A 22,745-nucleotide genomic window follows, 5' to 3' on the forward strand; every position below is an offset into this window, starting at 1 on the left:
GGACGTGGGGTTGCGCGGCTCCTGAAGATCCTGGTCAGAGTGTGTGAAGGCCCAGAGGATGCAGCTCTTACCAGGGTCTGGGTGGGGGCAGATCACTGATCGTGGCACAGCTCTTACGGAGGTCCGGGCCCCACCAGGAATTTTTAGACTTTTTTTCACAATCTCGCTTGAATGAGCCTGGAAAAGGTAGCCTGTTTGCGCCTAGAGATGGGGGAGGTCTGTGATAAGACTGATTTCTGAGCTCACCCATGCCTACAAAATGGGATCCCTGTCCAGCCCTGAGCAGAGGACCCTTGTGTCAATAGGAAGTTTCGTCTCTATTGTAATCTGATGGGACTACCATCCTGTGTACTAACCATTGCTCACCAAAAATTCATTAAGTGGTGCATGTTTATCTCTAGAGAACCCTGACTTCTCACACACCACAAGAAGATCACCCCAGGTGACTGGGCCCTGGAACACGGCAGGAGGAGCCAACCTGCCAAGGCCCAGATGAGAGAGACACACCAGTGCTGTCCAACACTGAGTTAAAGGGATGTTTGTTACACAGCAGTATCACAGCAGTTGCTGACTGACAAGATGAGTTGTAAAGCTATGAGATTAGACAGGATCCTGCAGGAGGAAAGGTGGGTAGGGAAGAAGGCCAAGGGATAAATCTCACAAATGCTGGCATTTAGAGCAAGGAGGAGCAGCACCACAGGGCAGAAAGACAGAGGAAAAGAAGAGAAAGTGGGGCAGGGAGGCCAGGAAAGGCATGTATTTCAAATAGGGAACATTCCCATTGAACGCTGCTGAGCTGTCAGCTATGAGGAGAGCAGAGAAGCCTGTTGAATCCAGGAATATTACGATCACCAGTGCTCATACCCTGATGTGGGGTGAACTCCAATGGCAAGGGCTGGGTGGCTGGGGTCAAAGAAGCGGCCACCAGTGACAAGACAGTAGATCCAGGGGCTCAGACACCCAGGATCCAGGGGATGGACAAAAGAGTTTGGAAACACCAACAGGAACAGCAGCTGGTGGACAGGGCAGATGCCATCATGCCCTTGCAGCAGAAAAGTCATCTCAAGGTCAAAGGAGGCAAAGCTACTCTGTACACCTGGCTCTGGGGTAAGGCCCAACAACTGTGGAGAGTGACACGTGGCTGAGCCAGTGTGGCCTGTGGTTCTGGACCAGGAAACAGTTCATCCCACCTGCCCTGGGGTCCTGCCCCCCACAGCACCCCTGGTCTATGGAGGGCAGAATTGCCCTCTGGGAGGGACATTCTCCTCCCCTGGGTCTCTCCCTCCACCCTGGTGGGACCATCATGCTCTTCCCCAGCCACAGGCCCATCAGGGCAGAACCTGCCACTTCTCCCATGAGTTTGGCCCATACCAAGGTCACTCTGGTCACCATTTGGACAGGGCCCTAAAATTCCTAAGCCATCTGAGAGCTCAGCTCAGATGGCCCCAGAAGGGAGCCCGGGAGAATGGATTAATCTGAGGCCCCCCAACCTCCTCCAACTTTGATGGTTTCAGTACAAAAACTCTTTGTTCAATGGAAAGCTCCCTCCCAAGGTGTGTGAGAAGCTCAGGTACCAGGAAAAAGTGTTGAAAAAGAACAGAAATGTTAGACTGAAGTTTGTTGTGCTTGTTTGGAGGCGGAGGGTACAGAGGATCCAAGGGACCTGTTAAGGAAAGGCAAAGCATCTCTTTTTTGGTTCCCACACCAAAAAGGCAACTTCGTCCTCCTCTCCCCCTGAAAGGGACAGGCTGACACCCCAAGGGCACAGGGACGGGACCGTACCTGCTAGGAGGTGTAAATGAAGCCACAGACACAGCCACCCAGGCCTGGTGAGGGATGGGGGCCTGAGAAAGGACATTGCTGGGCTAGATGGCCCCAGAAACAGCACCATGGACCTAAGCCTCTCCCTGGTTTCTGAGTCTGTGAAAAGAGAAAAAGGACACCCCAGAAACAGCCGCTGCACTCTTCCTGCATGCGGGAGCCTGGAGATGGTCCAGCTTGGAGGAAGTAAAGAAAGGTGGTTGTCTCTCCCCTCCAAAAATTGCTGAGCAAATGTGGGCCCGTCCTTGCCTCACTGCAGAGGTGGGGTCTCCTGTGTTCAGCTCCAGGAGCGCAGGAGGATGGGGGGAAGGCAGCAGGCTCACCAGCCCTGGGGGCAGTTGGCCTCCCTCCCTCTGCAGTCCCCATGGCTCCCACACCCTCTCTGAAGCTGGCTCTCCCCTCTGAGGGCCGCAACCCCCCCATCTGCTGAGTTTGTGCTGAGCCCCCTGGAAGCCATAAAGCTTCCTGCCCTGTGTGCCTCTGACAGCTTCGCAGCTTGGTTTGAGCCCAAATTTTGTTTCCTTTGACAAAATATATCTGTCTCTGAAAACTGCTGGGCTCCCTCCATCCACAGAGCAGCTTGAGAGGCTGTGTGTGCCATCATGAAAAGCCTGCTTTGGGGTCTCAAACCCCAGCATCATCATTCACTAACACGTGTGACCCTGGCCCTTCATTTACCCTTCTTGGGCCTCAGTTTTCCCATCTGTGAAGTGGGAATTATAGTGCCTACCATGTACCACACAGTAAGGATTTGATGGGGTAAAGTGAGCAGGTTGCCCAGGATAGAGGGGACATCCCATAAGCTCTTGCTAAACAAATGTGATGCACAAGGTCCCACCGGGAGGGAACAACATAAGAGCGGGACCAAGGCATGTGTGGTATGATTGTGGGTAAGGCCTCCTCTCTGGGCCTCAGTTTTCCTCTATTTGTGAAAAAGTAGAAGTCGAACAAGACAATTTCTAGAGCCTCTTCCAATGTAAAATCCTACTAGGATCCAGCCTTTACCAAGCACCTGCCTCTTCCCTGCCCACCCATGCTCGTCAGTGTCTTCCTCCCAGTGCCCACGGCTTCCTATCACCAGCAAACTCTCTGCTGGGGACTGTCGCTGGCCCTGGGTGTGTCGGCAAGCACACGGGAAAAGCCACAGGTGCCCAGGCTAATGCTGCAGGGGACAGGGGCAGGAGCTTCTGGAGGACCTCGCCACAGCCTCGCCCTCAGGGAGGGTGCCTCCCAGAGCTCTGATGCTCTGCTGTCCCCTGAAGGTCCCCAGCAGACCTGAATGCCTTCCCTGTGTTCCTGAGCACACGGGAAAAGCCACAGGTGCCCAGGCTAATGCTGCAGGGGACAGGGGCAGGAGCTTCTGGAGGACCTCGCCACAGCCTCGCCCTCAGGGAGGGTGCCTCCCAGAGCTCTGATGCTCTGCTGTCCCCTGAAGGTCCCCAGCAGACCTGACTGCCTTCCCTGTGTTCCTGAGCACACGGGAAAAGCCACAGGTGCCCAGGCTAATGCTGCAGGGGACAGGGGCAGGAGCTTCTGGAGGACCTCGCCACAGCCTCGCCCTCAGGGAGGGTGCCTCGCAGAGCGCTGATGCTCTGCTGTCCCCTGAAGGTCCCCAGCAGACCTGACTGCCTTCCCTGTGTTCCTGAGCACACTGGCCAGAGCCTTCTCTTCCTGCCTTGCTTCCTTCCAAGTAAACCACTTATACTCAGACCCTGCTCAGAGTTTGCTTACACAGAAGCCCAAAGGGACACACCCTCAGCTCTAACACACACCATGAAGACACTGCCACCTCTCTGCAGGTAAGATCTGGGCCCAGAGCCAGCTGACCAGCTGAATTATCCACCCAGGCAATCCCTTTGCTTCCCGTCCCCCACTATGTCAAGGCTGGGGTGCAGATAGTCACCCGATGACTTGGTATCACCATCTATGCAGCCTCCCTAGTCTCAGCAATGGAATTGAGGGTCTAGAACCCTGGGTGATCACAGAGGTCGAGACTGTATGAGGCACAGTGAGTTGGGCATGGGGTTGGAGCTAGGGAGGTGGCGGACTGAGCCCCAGAAACACGGATCCTAACCTCCCAGTGTGGCCCCGAGACAGACAGACAGGTGGGTGGGCGCAGCTGAGACACCATGCAGAACGGGACTGCAGTATGGGGTGGTGGGGTGGTGCAGGGCCCTGGAGACTGAGAACGGTCAGGGGAGGTGACCTCTCAGTTAGAACCAAGGCATGAGTGGAAGTTGCTCAAACTAGGAGAAAGAAAAAGAGAGACAACATCATGTGCTACCCCTGTCCCGGCGGCTGTTCCAAACACTCCCTGCGTCTTGGCCCACTCAGTCCTCACAAGAAGCCCCCTGTGAAGTGAGGGCCATCACTGTTCCGGTTCACAGGGGAGTAAACTGAACCTGGCTGGGAGGCTCTTGCTGGCTGCTGTAGGGAGAGAGTTCAGTTCTGCTCCGTGAGGCCCTGTCTCCCACCTGGGGGCAAGTGCTGGGAAGACTGCAGACCCACAGGGGTCCCAGTGCCCTTCTGATAGAGAAAACCAGGTGCCTGGGAGAAGATCCAAAAGAATGATGGCAGAAACTGGGAACTGATAGACACCCGGTCTGTGTGGTGTATCCTTGTGGGCAGTCCCAGGGACTAAGGGGGGCCAGCTGTGACCAAGAGTGCACGCTCCTAGCCAGACTCCCACCTGCTGAAAAGGGCCAGGGGCTGCCTGTGTTCCAGGGGCTGGGGCCTAGAGATGGAGCATGTGCTGTGTGGGAAGCAAAGGAGGGAGCGGGGTCCCCTGCTGCCTTGGAAGCCAGAGGCTCAGGTGGCAGGTGCTGGTCACCCCAACCCCCTGCTTTGCTCTGTTGGGACCCCCGTCCTGCTGGCTGACAACAGAAAGCCCCCTGCCCGGCACCTCCCACCACAGCCCTGTGCTGCCAGGCCTGTTTCAGTCCCCTGAGCCCTACTTTCCAGGGGATAAGACCTGGCTGTACCACTAGCTGTGTCACTCACACATTCTCTGAATATTTCCTGAGCACCTACTCTGGGGCTGGCACAGAGCCACTTGATCCCAGGGAAGGGGCCTTCCACACATCCCCTGGGAGTCAGGTTGGGAGGAGGTTTTATCTTGGGCCCCATGGCCCAAGCAGGGGTGAAGCATTCTCCATAGAGAAACCGCCCCCACCCCACCCCCCGTGCTCCAGGAAGGGATCAGGGCTAGTACAAGGCACACAGCAAAGCTCAGAAGCCACCAGCAGCTGTGCCCAGCCAGACCTGTGTCATTGCCCCCAACGGGCACTGGAATCCACCTCCAGTGGTGCTCAGTCATTCCCAGGACTCTGGGGAACACCCTCCCCTCCGAGGTTAACAGGATAAAGGCCGGATAAAGAAACTGCTTATTTCCCCAGCTCGCAAAGAAGCAATTATGCGACTTTCTAACGTGGTTTCAAATATATTTTGCAAACTAGGACTCAGACAAATATTAATGGCAGCAAATTACAGTACTTAGCAGAATTATCACCTAGCAAAGAGGCGCTTTTAATCTATAAAAAATATCAACAAAAGATGTAAATATGAACCCCTCAATGGGTGGTGTATCTTGAAGAAAATATACATCTAATCTCACAGTGTGTTACCTCTAATACCTGGGGAGAAGGTTAACAATTCTGAGACGTTCCCTACAGCTAGAGAATATATTTTGATGTAGATTTGTGGATATCAGAGACTTTAAATCTATTGTATAATCATAGGGTGGGAGGGAGGAGCTGGGCCACCTAATTCTCCACCATGGGAAGGAAGGCGGCCAGTGAGAGCTGTTTAAATGGCTCCGCTTCCCTTCCTGAAGCTCCCTGCTCACGGGGCTTCCCCCAGCTATGCCCTGGGCCCTGTCAGAGGTGAGGCTGTCAGAGGCACCCAGGCCCACCACCACCTCTTGAAGTTGGGGACACTGCTGGGATGGGGGGACACTGGTAACGGAATAATGGAGCCTGTAAATGACAAACTCTGTCTCGCTACACTGGTAGGTGTCCCTGAAATAAGTGAGCTCTGCAGTGTAAACCCCATGTTAGGAGGACACAGGGAGCCCTAGATGACACTTCCTAGGACATTGGGGCCCCCACAGCCCGCATACTGACTTCCCAGGGGCAGAATCCTAAAAGCAGAGACCTGACAGCTGTTCTGGGACTGTCACTCCCTATGGCTGGGACAGGTCTGGGTGAGTATCCAAAACACGCCACCCAGCAGCCCCAGCAAAGTGGAAGATGGTTTCTGGGAGGCTGTGGGGTGACAGTGTAATCACAGTGATGGCACCTGCTCCATGACCAGCCCTGTGCAGTCATATAATCCCTCGGACTCTGGGCCCCAAGCCAGAATTCAAGCTCTGGGCTGGACCTTTACCCAACAGTTCTCAGGTGGGCACCCAGTGGTCCCAGGTCCTCTAATTTGGGCACAGCTGTAGTCATCAGGGACCAGTGACAAGGGACATGCCATTTGGGTTTAACTCTCTGCTAAATTTGTCCCTATTAAAGCTTTTCCTGATCTCCTTTGTACGGTCTCATAAAGTCAGATGAACTTGAACTTTGATGATTTACATTAAATGATTTACATTTAAATTAATATGCCTCCCAAAGAGGCATATTGGAGATTGACTCCATTCCATACCTCACCAACACCCCCAACCACTTCACTCATTGTTTCTCCAATTCCTTCCCACTAGACTCACTATTCCCACCCACAGGACACCTTCCGTGCCTCCTCTTACCTGCACACACACACACACCTGCACACACACGCACGCACACACACGCACACCTGCACACACACACACGCACACACACCTGCACACACACATATCTGCACACACATACACCTGCACACACACGCACACACCTACACACACACGCACCTGCACACACACACACACACACGCACCTGCACACACACGCACGCACACTCACACACTCCTGCACAGGTGACAGCCTGCAGGTCTCCCTCAACTCCTCCACCTGTCCATTCATTATCCAATCCAATCACACCCCCCAAGCCCCTGTCCTCCTGGAATTCACATAAATAATACATTTCCCTGTGTTCCTTAAAAGTTCATGTCAAGCCTCTCCCAGAGACAGCGCTTGTAGGAGGGGAGCACCTGGGCTTTATCTGCTTGGTTTTTCTACTTCCCTCTGGCTGACTGGCATCTCCCCAGAGTCTGACAGCTGTAGTTTTGAAAGAGCCAAATGAATGTGGGTGTGTCTGAGGTGCTCTGGCCCTTCCCTCCCCCTGGTTACGAAGCCTCCTGCTCTGGGACGTGGAAGCCATCCCCAGAAGCTTTTGCAGACTCTTATGTCTCCATCCTCCTAGTCATCATCCCCTTGCCCTGCCCAGCCATGGAAACAGCCTTCCACACCCCTACACTGTCAGCATGCCCTGGGGTCCCCACAAACCATCAGGGAGGCATCCCATCCCTACCACACCTGTTCCCCGCAGGTCCTGGGGTCCCCATAAGCCATTTCCATCATGGAACCTGGGGTCAAAACTCTTTGGGGGGACTCCCACTGTTTATTAAATGGGTTTGGGGTATTTATAATTCAGCCAAGTCTAGCCCATGAACCACACCAGCAAGAGAGCTACATAAACAGTTATGACTGTTGATTGTTTCTCGAAAAAGGAAGTTATTCTTCATAGATAATTTGTTTGCAACTCTTAAAATGTATCTGGCTCTGTTAGTCCTCTGGGTCACTGCTCTGGTCACCCACGGGAACTTGTACTCCATCACTTCACTGCCTTCCAAGTACTGTCCGCAGGGAGCTGGGCCCGAGGGAGGGAGGGAGGCTCCATGGTCAGCTGTGGTGGGCAGGATGGAGACTTCACCTCCAAGTCCGGAGGGAAACTGCCATCTGGGAGCAGGATAGGAAATTTCCGTCATTTGTATAAAAACTAGGCCTTTGTACCTGCCATTTGAAGCTGCAGCTGCAGAGTAAACGCTTTTTGTGAGATGCGGATCCACTGACCATTGAAGAGGGTTCAGTTCCCAACTCTGGGACCTCCAGCAAGTCACTTGATCTCTAGGGCCACAGTTCTCTGTCCATCAGTGGTGTGTGACAGGTCTGTCCCCACCTCTCCTCACCCGGCTAGTTCCACAATTAATTGGATAATGCTCACAGAGAGCTTTGAGCTTCCAAGAAAGAGGGGACCTGAAGCTCAGGGAAATTACCCTGATTATAACTGCCTGGGAACAACACACACACAATTTTGCCTTTTAACGTTATCACTGCACACGCTGCTGGAAGAGTAAAGGCCACTTTTCCTAAACAGAAGCCCATTTTCAAAGAAGAGCAGAGCTTATAAAACAGAAGCACGCTCAGGCCAAGCGGGATGGATTGTTTGAGCTCAGGAGTTCGAGACCAGCCTGAGCAAGAACGAGACCCCCCACTCTACTAAAAACAGAAACACTAGCCAGGGGTTGTGGCAGGTGCCTGTAGTCCCAGCTACTCAGGAGACTGAGGCAGGAGGATTGCTTGAGCTCAGGAGTTTGAGGTTGCTGCGAGCTGTGACACCACAGCACTCTAGCCTGGGCAACAGAGTGAGACTAGGTCTCACAGCAAAACAAAACAAGAACCAAAAACAAGCACATTCAACCGGCTGTACCTGTAAAACATTCCTTCAGTCAGTCCTCACGGAGAGCCCTCGTGGTCTTCAACCAGGCAGGAGACCCACGGCTCCTCCCGGGGACGCAGGCAATGGAAACAGCTCCATGATGGAGGCGGCCACCTGCCTCTTTGCTGTCTACAGCGTGGGTCTGAGACCAGTTCATCACAGGACCCACACACCAGCTCTATCAGTCCAGCCATTGTCCCCTGGCCTGACTCATGGCTCAGGCTGAGAAACCGTGACTTTTCTGCTCATTTGACCTGCAGCTAGTTCAGAGCTGGACGCCGGGCCCAGGAAACCAAGGACTGGCAGGGTCCAGCCAGTTAGAAATAAGGCAACCATCCAGAATGAGGGTGCTGGTGGGCGCTGGCCCCGTCCCCACCATGCTGGTGCACACACACACAAAGGACCACACAGAGGACAGGACTCCCAGGGGGACGGGAAGTGTGAAGCCAGGAGGCCCCCGGGAGAGGGCGAGGGAGAAGCCGCTGCTGAGAGCCCGTTCCTGCGAAGCTCGACACTGGCTTATGCACCCCCTTTCTCTCATTCCCCAGGCCTCTAACTCTCTCATCACCCTGACTAGAACTGATCAGGAGGCTTCTGAACATTGCACCAGAACACCGCTCCCAAGTTGCCTGCTAGAGCCATAGAAACCAGCCCACATGGCTCAGGGAGTTCTTGGCCTCAGGGCCTCCGCCAACATCTCAGGCCCAGCAGTGGCAGCAGCACTCACCATCCACGCACACTCACTCCGTGCTGGACATTGACACCCATTGCTTTGTCTAAACCCTCCCATTGGCCAGGTGAGGGGCGTTAGCATCACCCCAGAAAAGGAAGTCGAGATTGCAGAGGGGCACTTGTCCATGGCGTCACAGCAGTAAGTGGCAGGGACATGAGGATTGAAACTCTGACTATCCGATTCCAGGCCTCAGGCTCTCACCACCCCCTGCTGCCTCCAGAGAACCTCCCCCTCCCCATGCCTCTCACCCTGCAGGTGGGAGGCAGCGGGCTGCCCAGTCGCCACATGGTGACACCCCTCCCCGGGACAAAGTAGGTCTTTTTAAGTCCTGGCTCTTCCATGAACCCACTATGACTTCTTGCCCAAGCTACTCACCTTGTCTGGGCTTCCTTAGCTGCAAAATGGGGCTATTACTACCGTTTAGCAGAGCTTTTGTGGAAATTAAATGTAAGTATTTTGTCAACTGTGAAGCTCTATCTAAATGTGAACCCTTGGTCTCTGTTTCCCAGCTTTGCTAACGGGTTAGTCTATAAGACACAGGTGCTGCCAGTGTGGCCCCAGAGCCCGAGTTCCCTGGAACTGAGGGAGCAATCGTGGCTGAGGACACACCCCAAGTGGCTCTCTGTGCCCATCACAGTCTCAGCTGGGCAGGCCCCTGTTCCTTGGGGACTTTACACCTAGAATGGGGCAGGGGAGGAGGCCTCTGGAGAGGAATTAACAACAAGGATGGTCCTTATTGAAATGAGATTCTGGGCCAGGTGTGGTGGCTCATGCAGGTAATCACAGCACTCTGGTCAGCCATGGGAGGCCTGACTGAGCGCAGGAGTTCAAGACTAGCCTGAGCAAGAACAAGACCCTGTGTCTACTAAAAACAGAAAAAGTAGCTGGGCAGGGTATCGTGGCGGGCATCTGTTGTCCCAGCTTTTGGGGAGACTGAGGCAGGAGAATTGCTTGAGCCCAGGAGTTTGGGGTTCTTATCAGTTACAATGCCAGGACACCCTACCCAGAGTGACACAGTGAGACTGTTGAAAGAAGGAAGGAGAGAGAGAGAGGAAAAAAGGAAGGAAAGAAGGAAGGAAGGAAGGAAGGAAGGGAAGGAAGGAAGGAAATGGAGATTCTGGTGTGATCCATGAAGCCGTGTGTGTGATGTCACTGGGCTCCTCCCAACAGGTGCCCAGACCAGCATGGAATGACCAGCTCCAGTGGCCGTATACAGGTTAGGGCACCAAAGGGCATTTCTGCACACAAGGATTCTCAGATTTGCTGTGGCTGAGGTCCATGCAGTCTGAAGTCTGAGCAAAGGGCATTAGTCCAAGACAGTTTGATGAACCGAGAAGCATCGTCAAGCTACGGGCCACCTTTTACTGAGGGCCAACCCACATGCTCAGTGCCGGGAGCACCAGGGAGGGAGGTAGACAGAGGGACATTCTAGGGTCCAACCTGGGGGCCCCAGGGCTTCAGTGGATGCTAAGAGAACATCCTCACCCCTCTCAGGGCCAGGAAGGGCTGAGCCTGGTGGGGACCAGGTGGACAGGGAGGGCTTCTGGGAGCAGGAGAGCAGCTGGAGAGGAAGCACCACTCAGAGGCCCCCTGCACCTGCCATGCCCGCTGGGGCCCAGAAGTGAGGGCTATGGGAGCTGGGCCCAGTTTTGTCCCAGCACTTGCGGTGGGTGGGGGGCAGGCCAGTTTTGCCCCCCTGAGATAATGGTCAAGCCACCAACCCTTTCAGGACATCATCACTTCCTAAGCAATAAAACAGAACTGAGGGGAGGAAGCCCAGGGTCATTATGCTGTTTCACGACTGGCAACTAATACTTCATAAAAAGGCAAGCTGAGTGCTTTTCACGAATTCCCTAAGTTGAACTTCCCTGGGTCTTACAAGATAGCTACCATCCCACTTTAGAGAGGGGGAAATTCAAATGCAGAGGGATGGTATAATCTGACCAAGACGAGTTAGGGCTGGGGTCTGGATCCGACCCCACGCCCTCGCCTTTAACCACCGCTCGCCCGCATCCTGCTCATGGCTGGGGTGATCCCTTACACCAGTGCTGTCCAGAGAATGCAAACCACATCGGTAACTTCCACCTTCCTAGGAGCCGCATCGAAGCATCGGGTGGAAAAAATTTGAATGATGTATTTTACTAAAAAAAAAAAAAATGTATTTTAGGTAAGCCATACATCAAAAATATTATTTAACTTGTAATGAATGTAAAAAATACTAATGAGATGATGTTACATTTTGTTTCTCATGCTTGGTCTTTGGAATGCCATGAGTCGACCCTGACAGCACCTGCCCCACAGCTGTGTGTGGGTCTCCGCACCGTGTTGGACGACGCAGGTGCAAGTTACTGTCGCAGACACCTGAAAAGAAACACCTTGGTAATAAGGGGAAGGGGAAGGGCTTGGTCTCTGGTTAAAGAGCATGAGAGAGCATATGTCATTGCTTGGTAGTCTCCACACCTGTGGTGTAAATAGCCACGGGATCACTTCTGTAAAGAGCCACGGGAGAAGCTAGTCGAGGCTCCTGCTAGACTCCAGCTCCTGCTAGGCAACTCCTGAGACTGAATGCTGCACCTTGGAGACACTCCAGCACCTCTTACCTGACTAAGACAATGGGCTCCCCGGCACCCATGGGGAGCGATACCCAGAGTGAAAACGTATCACGGTCCATGTCCTAGCAGTTTCTTGGGCCAGGGCCGGCGACCTGGCATCCCAGCTCCGACGAGTTACCTTCTAAACCAAGAAACTTCAAGGGGAAAAGGCACTGAGAGCCCTTGACGATTACCCAGGACAACAGGCAGAGACCAGGGCTGGCCCAGCACACCAGATCTTAGTCGGAAGCCTGGGAAACGCAGGTTCCGGCCCCACAGTGAGGCCTCCTGGAACTGTGCGCCCTTCTGCCGGCACCATTTCCCCTCCCTTCCTCTGCCCTCGTAGTTTTTAGGAAGAACCTATCTGTGCCCTTGTCCCCTTGACACCTGCCGGCCCTTGTCCCTCCTCTTACGTCGCCTCCTTCTCTCTTGTTACTGTGGGTTTCTTCTGCAGCTTTCTCCAGTTTCCAGCAATGAACACTTAGCTCACTTGTAAACCATGTTTGTTTCCCGATAAACCAATTTAAAGGCATCCGTTTCCCCCTGTGCCCTGCACATTTGGATATTATGCTATCCAAAGTTCTCCTTATACCCTTTATTATTTCTGTTTTCAATGATATTTAGCTTCCCAGCATGGAGGATTTTTGCACTAAACTTTTCGTTTTCATTTCTAATCGTATTCCACCGTGGTGCAGGATGGTGTGTACTGTGCTAACTCTTTGGAACACATGAAGACTACATAGCCTATCACGTGGGGTTGTTTTAGATGTCCTGATTTAGGCTGAGTCTCTTAAGAAGCCACTTGCTCCAGGTTTTTGAAAGCACCCGTTAACTCGTGGCACCCACTCTTCAAACCCACCTGAGGCTCCCAGCCAAGCCTGGACGATCGCCTAAAGCCAGAGCTCAGCCTCAAAGCCTCCACATAGCTAGCACTGCAGCTCCCTGTATCCCCAGGGTGAGGACTCCTGCACCTGCGTGGGTCACAGCCTGTCCTGCCCTGTAAGGCCCACCTGCCACTGTCCCTGTCCTGGACTGATCTCAAAGAAACCTCAGGCCAGGAATGAGTCGCAGGAGAGCCTAGCTTAGCAGACAGTCAGACCATCTCCCAGGCATCTGGGGAAGAAAACGATCATGATGAAGATAATAATAACAGCTCGCTCTTCCTGAGCGCTTAGTAAGTGTAAGACATGAGGCTGAGAGCTTCACTCAGATTTATTCTCTCATTTAATACCAACAGCCCTCAGCGCATCTGAACCTATGTTATAGCTGAGAAAATCGGGGGGTGGGGGCGGGTGCTGCAAAGGCAGAGTCTCTTGCCCAAGGCTCTGCCTGGCTGCTGCAAAGCTGGGGCTCTGAGCTACTTCACTACGTGAGCAGGAAGACAGTGACTGATCCATTTCTCAGAAAGGAAAATAGAAATAGGAAGGCCAAAGGGATCCGACCAGGCCCCAGAGGTAGTTGTGAAGCCTTGGGGTCAACTGGTCCCTTAGGGATGTTTCCTGGCCTCAAAAAGCAACCAGCACAGTCTGAAATTCCCCGACTGCCTCCCTTGGGACAAGGGCCCAGGAGGGCCACAGCCCCAAAGAAGAGGATAGACTCATTTTTTAGCATTAAAATCTCCTGAAAATGCCTGAGTCTAAGGAGACAGTCATGGGTGAGGAAAGGATGGTGAGCAACTCTTGCAAATTTCCCTTTGACTTCATTTCCCTTCATCGGGTGCCAGAGAGAGGCCACAGAATCTAGAAAGTTTACCCACAGGCAGGAAGACCCCCAACTCGCAGCCTCGCAGTCGTGACCCCGATAAAAACAAACACAAACTCCACCATGGTCCAGACACCTCACTCCGATTTCCTCTCCGCACCAGCGCAGAAGCCCCTCCAAAGGTCATGTACGAGATAGAATTTGACACAATAAGACTCCACTCTCATGTTAATGCCCCTCAGATCGGGCCCTGCAAAAGTGAAATAATAAATTTAGGAAAACAAGCAGAATGACCCGTCTGGTTGGCTGGTTTTTCTAGATACCATCTACATATTTTAGAAACGTACAACCTTCTAATAGAAATGAATAAACTACTCAACCATAAAGTTGCTATAGAAGATATGCTTGTTCTGATTCGAAAGGGCATCTGCTATCTGCAATATTGATAATACTTTTCAAATTTCATCTGCTTTTGTTTGCATTCTGTGTCGTCTGTTTAAACACACTGGGAATAATAATGAATCCCTGCATTATCTCTACTTTTTCAAGGCCGAACATATAACTTTATCACAAAAATAATTAAAATTCTTTGGCACTCTTGTATCTTTTCCATTAAACGTTATCAACCAGTGACAATAAACCAACATAAGCCCAAGGCTGGCCATGGGCCGCCTTTACAAAAAATGCATTTGTCCCCGGGCGAGAGACATGAATTTTCAGTTTACAGGGTCAGATGATCCTGAAGTTTTTTACAGTAGGAGGACCACAAATCTATACCTTCTGTCCCCTCACGGGGGGCTGGCGGCGGCCATGGGGTGCCCCATAAATTCTCAAGCAAGAATATGCTTTAATAGGCAAAGAAACCTTGGCAGCTTAATAATTCTGAGTTGCAAATTTAAATATTTTACATATCATTAGACATTAAAAACAAAGATTTATGCTGCTCGTCTCCGAGGAGTGAGGACTCCCTTGACTTCACACACGGCCATGAATCTGCTTGAGGTTCATTAGCTGAACGTCTTCGGCTAAGAAAGCTCGTCGAGTGCAGGCTGCCTCTAAATCACAGCTTTTATTTTCCCGCCATCAGGCAGCACTTGAGGAGTCCCCTCCCCTGGGGGATGACCCCTGCCAGCTCCTGGACTGCCAAAGTCCAGTAACCCTGGGGCAGGACCCCTGTTTCCCAAGCCAAACTAGCCTAGCAGGAAAGTGCAGGTTCCCTCTGCCTACAGGACCCCAACACCTACTAGACCCAAGGGTGGGGGCAGGCCCTCACCTGCCAGGACACGCCTGGGGGAGCCTGCTGGGACCTCTTAGAGTCCAGTGAACACATGCACCTGGGCCTCTGGTTGACAGCCTCGCAGGACGAGGGGGGGGCAGGGGTGCAGCTGGGAGGGTGGAGGTGACGAGAAGACGCTTCTCACAGCCCACACCCCTTTCCTCCATGGCCAAGCTTTCCTGGCACAGCTTTTGATAATGTCCCCCTCAACCCCCGTTTCTGCAGCCACACCTATCTCAGAATCCTGCTTCTCTCACAAGCCGGCTCCCAGCCCTCCTCCAGAAGTCCCTGAGCTCCCAATGCAGCCTGTTCCCTCTGGATTTCCCCGGGCAGCACCTGCTCCCTGCCACCGATCTGAGCCACAGGCTTTCCTCCCATCTGCCCATCAGTCCAAGCTAAAGTCCCCCACCCCTGGTGCAGCCAGGTTTACACCTCCCCCAGCACCTTGACACCCAGCGGAGAGGTCCCATCAGCAGCCAGGGAAGGAGTGTACATTAGCTGTGTCTTGTAGTCTCTGAATTTCTGACGCTGCACATCTGGGGCCTTGCTGACCCAGCAGGGACTGTCCCTCCCAGGGCTAAGCTGATTCCTAGAGACACAAGCACAACTTCTGAATGCAAGCCAGCTGATGGAGCCATAGTCCCACCACCAACTGTCTGGTCCTCACACTCCATCCATGGTGGCTACCATCCACTCACTCTCATCACCCCAGGACCAAGTACCAGACAACTGGGGACAGTCCCTGTGCCCAGGAGTCTGCTGAAATTATGCAGACTGGCATCACAAACCTGCTCGCCCTTCCTCAGCCCTTCCTCCCCGTGGTAGCCACACTGAGGCTCTGGCCCACGTTTCCCCCCACACCCTCTCCTGACTGACCCTGGCTTCCTCCTGCAGCTCTATGTGGCCAGAGCCTTCCCCCTCCACCTTGGGGACTGTGAGTAACAAATGACCTTTTCAGTTGTAGTTGCCTCCTGATATGTCGGCCTTATAATCTCTAAGTTTACTGTTAAAACACTGTATTTGATAACCTGGCATATAGCTAACAGACATGGGTATTTATAAGCCAGCTCAGCATTGCCGACATTTTGATATGCATGTTGTTTGAGGGAGCATGAACTCTCTGGAGCCACAGTCCCCACCACTCCCACTTTAGTCACACCCACATCTCTGTCAGGCCTGAAGGGTTAGGAGTTTGGGGCCAGCCCGTGGACATGCTCACTTGGAGGCTGGAGTGTGAAGGAGAATGGAATGACCACCCTCTTGGGAGGGAGGCTCATGGGTTCCTTGATCATTCACAGGTGCTTGGCCTGGTGGGGTTAGCTCTTCTTGGGAGGACGGGGAGGGCTCATGTCTGCATGTGCCCTGGACAAAGTGCCATGGTCAGCTCCAAGTGCAGACTCTGTGAAGATCTCCTCAGACCTGAGTGGAGCCAGAAACACCACCAGAGCCAGCCAATGCCTCAGACGTCCACTCCCCCAACACTTTTCCCTTCCTCACATGAGTCTGAGGCTTGGGAAGAGACCCTGCGGCCCAGGGGAATGCGTCAGTTATATTCTGATGCACACCGGAGAGTCACCATGTATGTCTCTCTCTGCTCTCATGCCAAATCCTATTAACTTAAAATAAGAGAATAAAAAAGGCCACATCCACAATATATAGAGAAAAAAGGGACAGAGAGCAGCAAAGGAGAAACGTCAACAGAACATTTTACTGTGGTGCTGTGGTTGGACGTGTTCCCTCAAAAATCTGTGTGTTGAAGCTTCATTCTTTCTGTGGTGGTGTGGGGAGGTGACACCTTTTAAAAAGTGTTTAAGGGCCAGGCAAAGTGGCTCACACCCATAACCCCAGCACTCTGGCAGGCTGAGGCAGGTGGATCGCTTGAGCTCAAGAATTTAAGACCAGCCTGAGCAAGAGTGGGACCCTGTCTCTACTAAAAATAGAAAACTATCCAGGTGTTGTGGTGAGTGCCTATAGTCCCAGTTACTTGGGAGGCTGAGGCAGGAGGATCGTTTGAGCCCAGGAGTTTGAAGTTGTTGTGAACTATAATGATGCCACTGCACTCTACCCAGGGTGACAGACAGAATGAGACTCTGGCTCAAAAAAATAATAATAATTAGAAATATGAGCACAGAATTAAAAAAAAAATCAATAGAGTGGTTAGAAGTCAAAGTTAAGGAAATAAAACAGAAAGAAAAAAGATAAAAAAAAAAAAAGGAGAGAACAGATAAGATCCAAGGAGAGACTAGACAGGAGAAGTAGAAGGTGAAATAGAGGATAGATATGAGTTCTGGAAAAATGTGACGGAGAAAAACGTGGGTAGCACACTTCAAAGGAAATAATTCAAGGAAACGTCCAAAGATTAAAGGACGTAGGTTTTCAGATAGAAAGAACCCGTCATATAGCATTCTCTAATAACAGCAGAGATAAAGAGAAGATCTTAAAGCTTCCAGAGGACAAAACAGGCCATATTCAAAGGACCGGAACCAGGAACAATGCCGTGGTGATAAAAACAACCATGGGATGATGCCTTGAAGATTGAGAAAGAAGCCTAGAATTCTAAATCCAGCAGAAGGGTTCACCAAGAAGGAGGGAGAACAAATGATATTTCAAACGTGTAGAGTCTTTTATATAAACTATTTTCCAGGCACCTTTTCTCAGAAAGCCACAGGAGGGTGTGCACCACCAAAATGAGGGTGTAAACCAAGAAAGAGGAAGATGTCGCATGTGGGACACAGGAGGCAAAGGCAATTACTTGACACCATTCTAGGGAGCAACCAGCAGACCTACATGCTTCAGGAAAGACAGTCTCAAGGAAAAAAACTATATATATATAATAGAGAGAGAGAGAGAGATGGGAGACAGCCTTATATGTTGACCGTTGTTATAAGAGTTTACAGTTTTGGTGATAAATTTGGCATGAATTAGTAATGGTACATTAAAATAAGAAAAAGTAAAAGCAGTAACAAAAAAACCAAGAGCCACCAGAGCAGCTGGCAGAGTGGAAAGTGCTCCAGCAAAGCTGGGCTCGGGCTGGGAAGACGTAAAAGGGAGACGGCTCCCTTCCACTGGAACTGCTACCTGCTACTTAAATTATGCACATATATTAGTTGCATATAAATTAAATATATATAAAGAATATATATTTAAATAGGAATGTTAAAATAGCTTCGGGGAATGTGCCTTAGTGCCGGCCAGGAGAAGGTCCCATACCTCAGTCTCCGCAGTGCCCAGCCTGGAACTAACAGCACGAGGTGAGGCAGAACTGTGTACTCATGAGACAGAAACAAACCATCTCCTTCAGTGCTGCGTTGACCCTGCCTCACATGCAGCTATGACATGTCTGCAAGAGGTGGACCCCTGGCTGGTCAGGGAGCTAACGGTTCTCAAGTCCTGTGGGGAGGGACACAGCCCCAGAACTTCCTGTTGGCCCAGACACCTCTTTGCACCCTCTCTGGGAAGGGCTCACGGGGCCCTGACCACCAACGTGAGGACCCCGTCTGGCCCTGCAGCCTGGGAAGAAGCTACAGAGGCAGGGGTGGCTGCCCTTCCTTCCCAGGGAGAGGGGCTCTGAAACCCACACATCTGACATGACAAGGCTGTCCTCCCCGAGAGATGGATTTCTTTCTTTCCAATGTCCCAGCCCAAAAGCGAGTTGATGAGCATCTGCACATTCCCACCCAGGTCCCAACTGAGGGCACGCTGGTCGGCCCTACTGGGAGCCCAGATTCCTGGCTCTGTCCCTGCAGCCGCTTCCCTGTACAGCCTGTGGCTCCCGAGGGCTCCCAAGCCATTCTCTCTTCTCCCGAGATGTGGACACCACCATTTCTACTTTGTGGGTGAGAAAGTTGGGCTCAGAGAAAGGACAGAGGCCAGGACAGGACTGGAAAGCTCCAGACCCCACCCTCTTGGCCCGGGTGCACCCTCGCCACCTGCTGATTCCAGGTGCCCCCCTGGTTCAGAGGCTTTAGCAAAGTCCCTTGTCACGCAGTGAAGTCCATGTGTGAGCTCACAGAGACCTCCATGATCCTCATGTCCCCCACACAGCACAGCCAAGGACCCAGGCTGGGGCTGGGTGTCCAGAGGGGTGGGTGATTGGAGGACTTGCTGCTGTGGCCCAGGAGCCCCTGCCACGCGCTTCCCCTAGGAGGATGCCAGGACAGCCCAGGGCTCCCTGGCCCGTGGCTGGCAGCCCTGCTGGGGCCTCCTCTCTTCCCCTCCTGTTTCTCCCAGATGGAAATTCAGCTCCTTGGTTCCACTGTCGCTTTCCTTGCTCTCGGAGCTTTTGCTTTTTGCTTATTTGTTTTTGTTTGTTTTGATCCTTGAGATTGAAAGAAGAGATTTTCCCAAAGATATACCATGTTCTCCTTTGGGCCTGGCGGTGGAGAGACCCTGGGTGGGGCAGGGGTGAAAAAGTGGGGCACAGTTATGAGCAGAGACCAGGCTGACCACACACACACACACACCCCCAGCCCACTAGTACTGCCCAGAGGCTGCAAGAAGCCCTCCTTGGTCCCCTCGGCCTCCCAGGCCGGCATCTGTCCCGAGAGGCGTCTGGGCACTCCCACATGCACAGGGGCTCACCCGCCTTTGACCTGAAGGCCTCAGAGGGGACTGTGTAGAAGGCCCAGCCTAGCCTCAGAGGAGCCACCCAGCAAGGTGGGCACAGGTGAGCAGGAGACCCCAAGGTCTCCAGAGCATGTGAGAGAGTGGTAAGCGTGAGTGTGCATGTATGAGCATGTGTGCTGTGAGCGTGAGCACAGCCGAGTGTGTGAGCTCATGTATAAATGTGTGTGAGCCTGTGGGTGTGTGGGAGCATCCCCATCCCTGTCCCTGGTGTGCCACGGCCACTGATGGTATGACGCGACCTTCTGGTGGCAAGCCCTGGCTGTACTCCACAACTCCTGGGGGAGCCCTTCTCATGTTCAGCTGTGTGCATGGCTGTGGTTCAGTGCACAGCCTGTGCAACTATACACCACACTGAGAGGCCCTTGCTCCCCCATGCCTTCTGTATACATAAAGTGGAGGGCCTCATGTATCCCAGGCAGCTTTCTGCAACAAACCTATGGCCACAGCACCAAGAACAGCCAGCCCTTGGTTCTCTTCTAAAGAGGCCATTGGGCCATTAGGCCATTCCTAACACACTGAGCCTGGACTTGAGATCCCTTCCTGTGCTTCAGATGTGCTAGGGGCTGAACAGGGGCTTCCTCCTTGTTCGGGGGCGGGGGGGAGCCTGAGGCAGAGTAGGTGTGAGTCTGATGCGTGGATTAGAGGGATGCTGGAAAGAGCTTATGGATCAGGGAAGAGGAACAGTGGTGTGCTGGCCAGGGCAGATAGCCTGGCCACAGCCTCGCAGGGCGACGTCATCCCCTCGTGGTCCTCAGTCTCCCTCTCTGAAGTTGAGAAGCTGGACTGCAGGGGTCCACCCCAAGAGCCCCTCCCCTACAGCTCTCCTAGAGAGGCAGTGTCCTCTGTACCCGCTGAGCTGGGTAGAGGCTGGGTCTGCCCGGGCAGGGCATGGTGGGGCATGAGCTTGGCAGCCTGGGTGGGTAGCCCCGTATCCTGTGACTGACAGGCTTGTCTCAGCCCCTTCTCTCAATACCTTCTCATCCTCGACTTAACCAGTGTCAGCCCAACACGTCATGTTTAAATAACATCCCTAAGGCACCGCCGGGGGATGCACTTGCCCCACCTCCCTCTGTGCTCCTGGCATAGACGGAGCCCTCTGTGGGCTGGGAGGAGGTGAGGTCCTGAGATCCTACATACCCCTAACTCCAGAGCCTCCCTTCCCCACCTGGAAGCCACTCTCCCTGCAGCCCCCCAGATCACAAAGGGCCGGCTTCCCATTTGCTTCCTATTCAACCATGTCTCTCTACTGTCAATAAAAACCATTTTTAAGGTCAACTATCTTTTTCCATCAACCGCCAACCCCACACGGCTCCAACGGCACCAGCCCCAGCACCACATCATGAAATAAAAATTAAATTGTAGTTGGGCTTTTAAATCAACTCAATTAAAATAAAGAGATTCTTGGCTTGATATAGGGAAATATTTGTATTTCCAATTCTATTTGTTAATACATTGACATATGTGCTATTTTTTAAATGTAGCAGTAAGTGCACTTTCTGTCAATGCCATAGATTTTTTAATAGACTGAGAAAATGCATTTCATTTCTTCTTATTTTCCTTCAATACATCATTTGGTTCTGCTTTTTTGCCTGCATGAAATTCATTTTCTAATGGAAATATTTGTTTTGTAAATCAAATATGTATTATGCACAAAATGCAAAGCACAAATTAAATTATGTTAATGAAATGAAAGAGATATGAAATGCATATTTCATGGACAAAACATAACCTCAGCAAACAACCATTTCTTGATAAAATCTTTAAACACAATCTCATTCTGTGACAGACATATTGTTAAAGTAGATAGCACCTCATTTAAATGGTTTCCTTTAATATTAGTGCTTAGTATATAATTGTAAATAACTTTTGGGATGAAAAACCAATAATGAAATACTGTCTTTAATAGTTTGCTATTGATGTCAGCATAAAATTTGTCGTAGTTGAATATTGGAGATTGGGAGTGCACAGAAATATTCTCAAAAGCTGTAAATGATTGCATATTTAAATAGAGCTGACTAAGGCAAAGATGGTATAGATATTAGTAATAGGCAGAAAATTATGCTGACCTAACATTATTTGACAAAACCCACTGTTTTAAATTATATATTGGTTACACTTAATGAATAATAGATTTCATAGGTGTTGTTTCTCCGATCATAGTGCTGATGATACAGTATGTCTGGGGTTTCTTAGTCATCTTTGTGACAATAAACACAGCCTTGATTCACAAAGGTCCCAGCGAGAGGCCATTGGATTGCCATTCAGCGCTCGCCCCCTGGGGAAGGGCTCCCTTCCGGGGCGGGAGGTACAGCCCAGGGGCAGGTGACAGTCCCCGGGAGCACAGCAGAGCCAGCACAGGGCTTGGCTCCAGGCTGAGGGGGGACCTGTTGGAATGTCCAGCTGAGACTCAGATGACCAGGAAGGCCAGAGGAAGAGAGTGGAGGTGGCCTGGTGTGGAGTCTGTGGAAGCCACTAAGGGACATTTGTCTTCCCCATGTCACCTTTACTGGGAGCCACACAGAGGACAGGGAAGAATGGCAGTGTGTCCACAGGCCAGGCGTGAACATGACCAGGGGACACAGTGGGAGGGAGGAGAGCAGGCTGCTTGACCTTCCCTGGGTCTCAGGACTCTCAGAGCCCCTAACCCTTTGTCCTCAGCCTCTGCTTGGAACATGGGTGTGGGTCTGGCTTAAGGCACCGTGTGTGTTTGTGTGTGTGCACTGGCAGAGGGCTGTGTGTGCACATGTGCGGCATGTCCTGTGTGTAGCCCAGCACGTGTACATACAGGGTGCATGGCCTGGAAGTGTGCGTTCAGCAGGTGAGGGATGACTGGGTCAGCAGGAGGAAGAGGGTCCAAGACAGAGGAGGCAGCTCGGGAGGAGCATTTGGGGAAATTGCAGGCTGGCGGGAGAACAGCCTGTCCATGCGGGTTTCGGCAGGTGATTTTGAAATTTGAAAAGAAGGACCGGATAAGGAGGCTCATACCTGTAATCTCAGCACTCTGGGAAGCTGAGACAGGTGGATTGCTGGAGCTCAGGAGTTCAAGACCAGCCTGAGCAAGAGCGAGACCTCATCTGTACTAAAAACAAAAACTAGGCTCAGCGCCCACAGCACAGGGGTTATGGCGCTAGCCACATACACCGAAGCTGGTGGGTTCAAACCCGGCCAGGGCCAACTACAACAAAAAAATAGCCAGGTATTGTGGCAGGCACCTGTAGTCCCAGCTACTGGGAGGCTGAGGCAAGAGAATCTCTTAAGCCCAGGAGTTTGAGGTTGCTGCGAGCTGCGATGCCATAGCACTCTAAGGGCAACATAGTGAGACTCTGTCTCAAATAAATAAAAATAAAAATAAAAAAAC

This window comes from Nycticebus coucang, chromosome 10 (genome assembly GCF_027406575.1).
Source record: "Nycticebus coucang isolate mNycCou1 chromosome 10, mNycCou1.pri, whole genome shotgun sequence".
Taxonomy (NCBI): domain Eukaryota; kingdom Metazoa; phylum Chordata; class Mammalia; order Primates; family Lorisidae; genus Nycticebus; species Nycticebus coucang.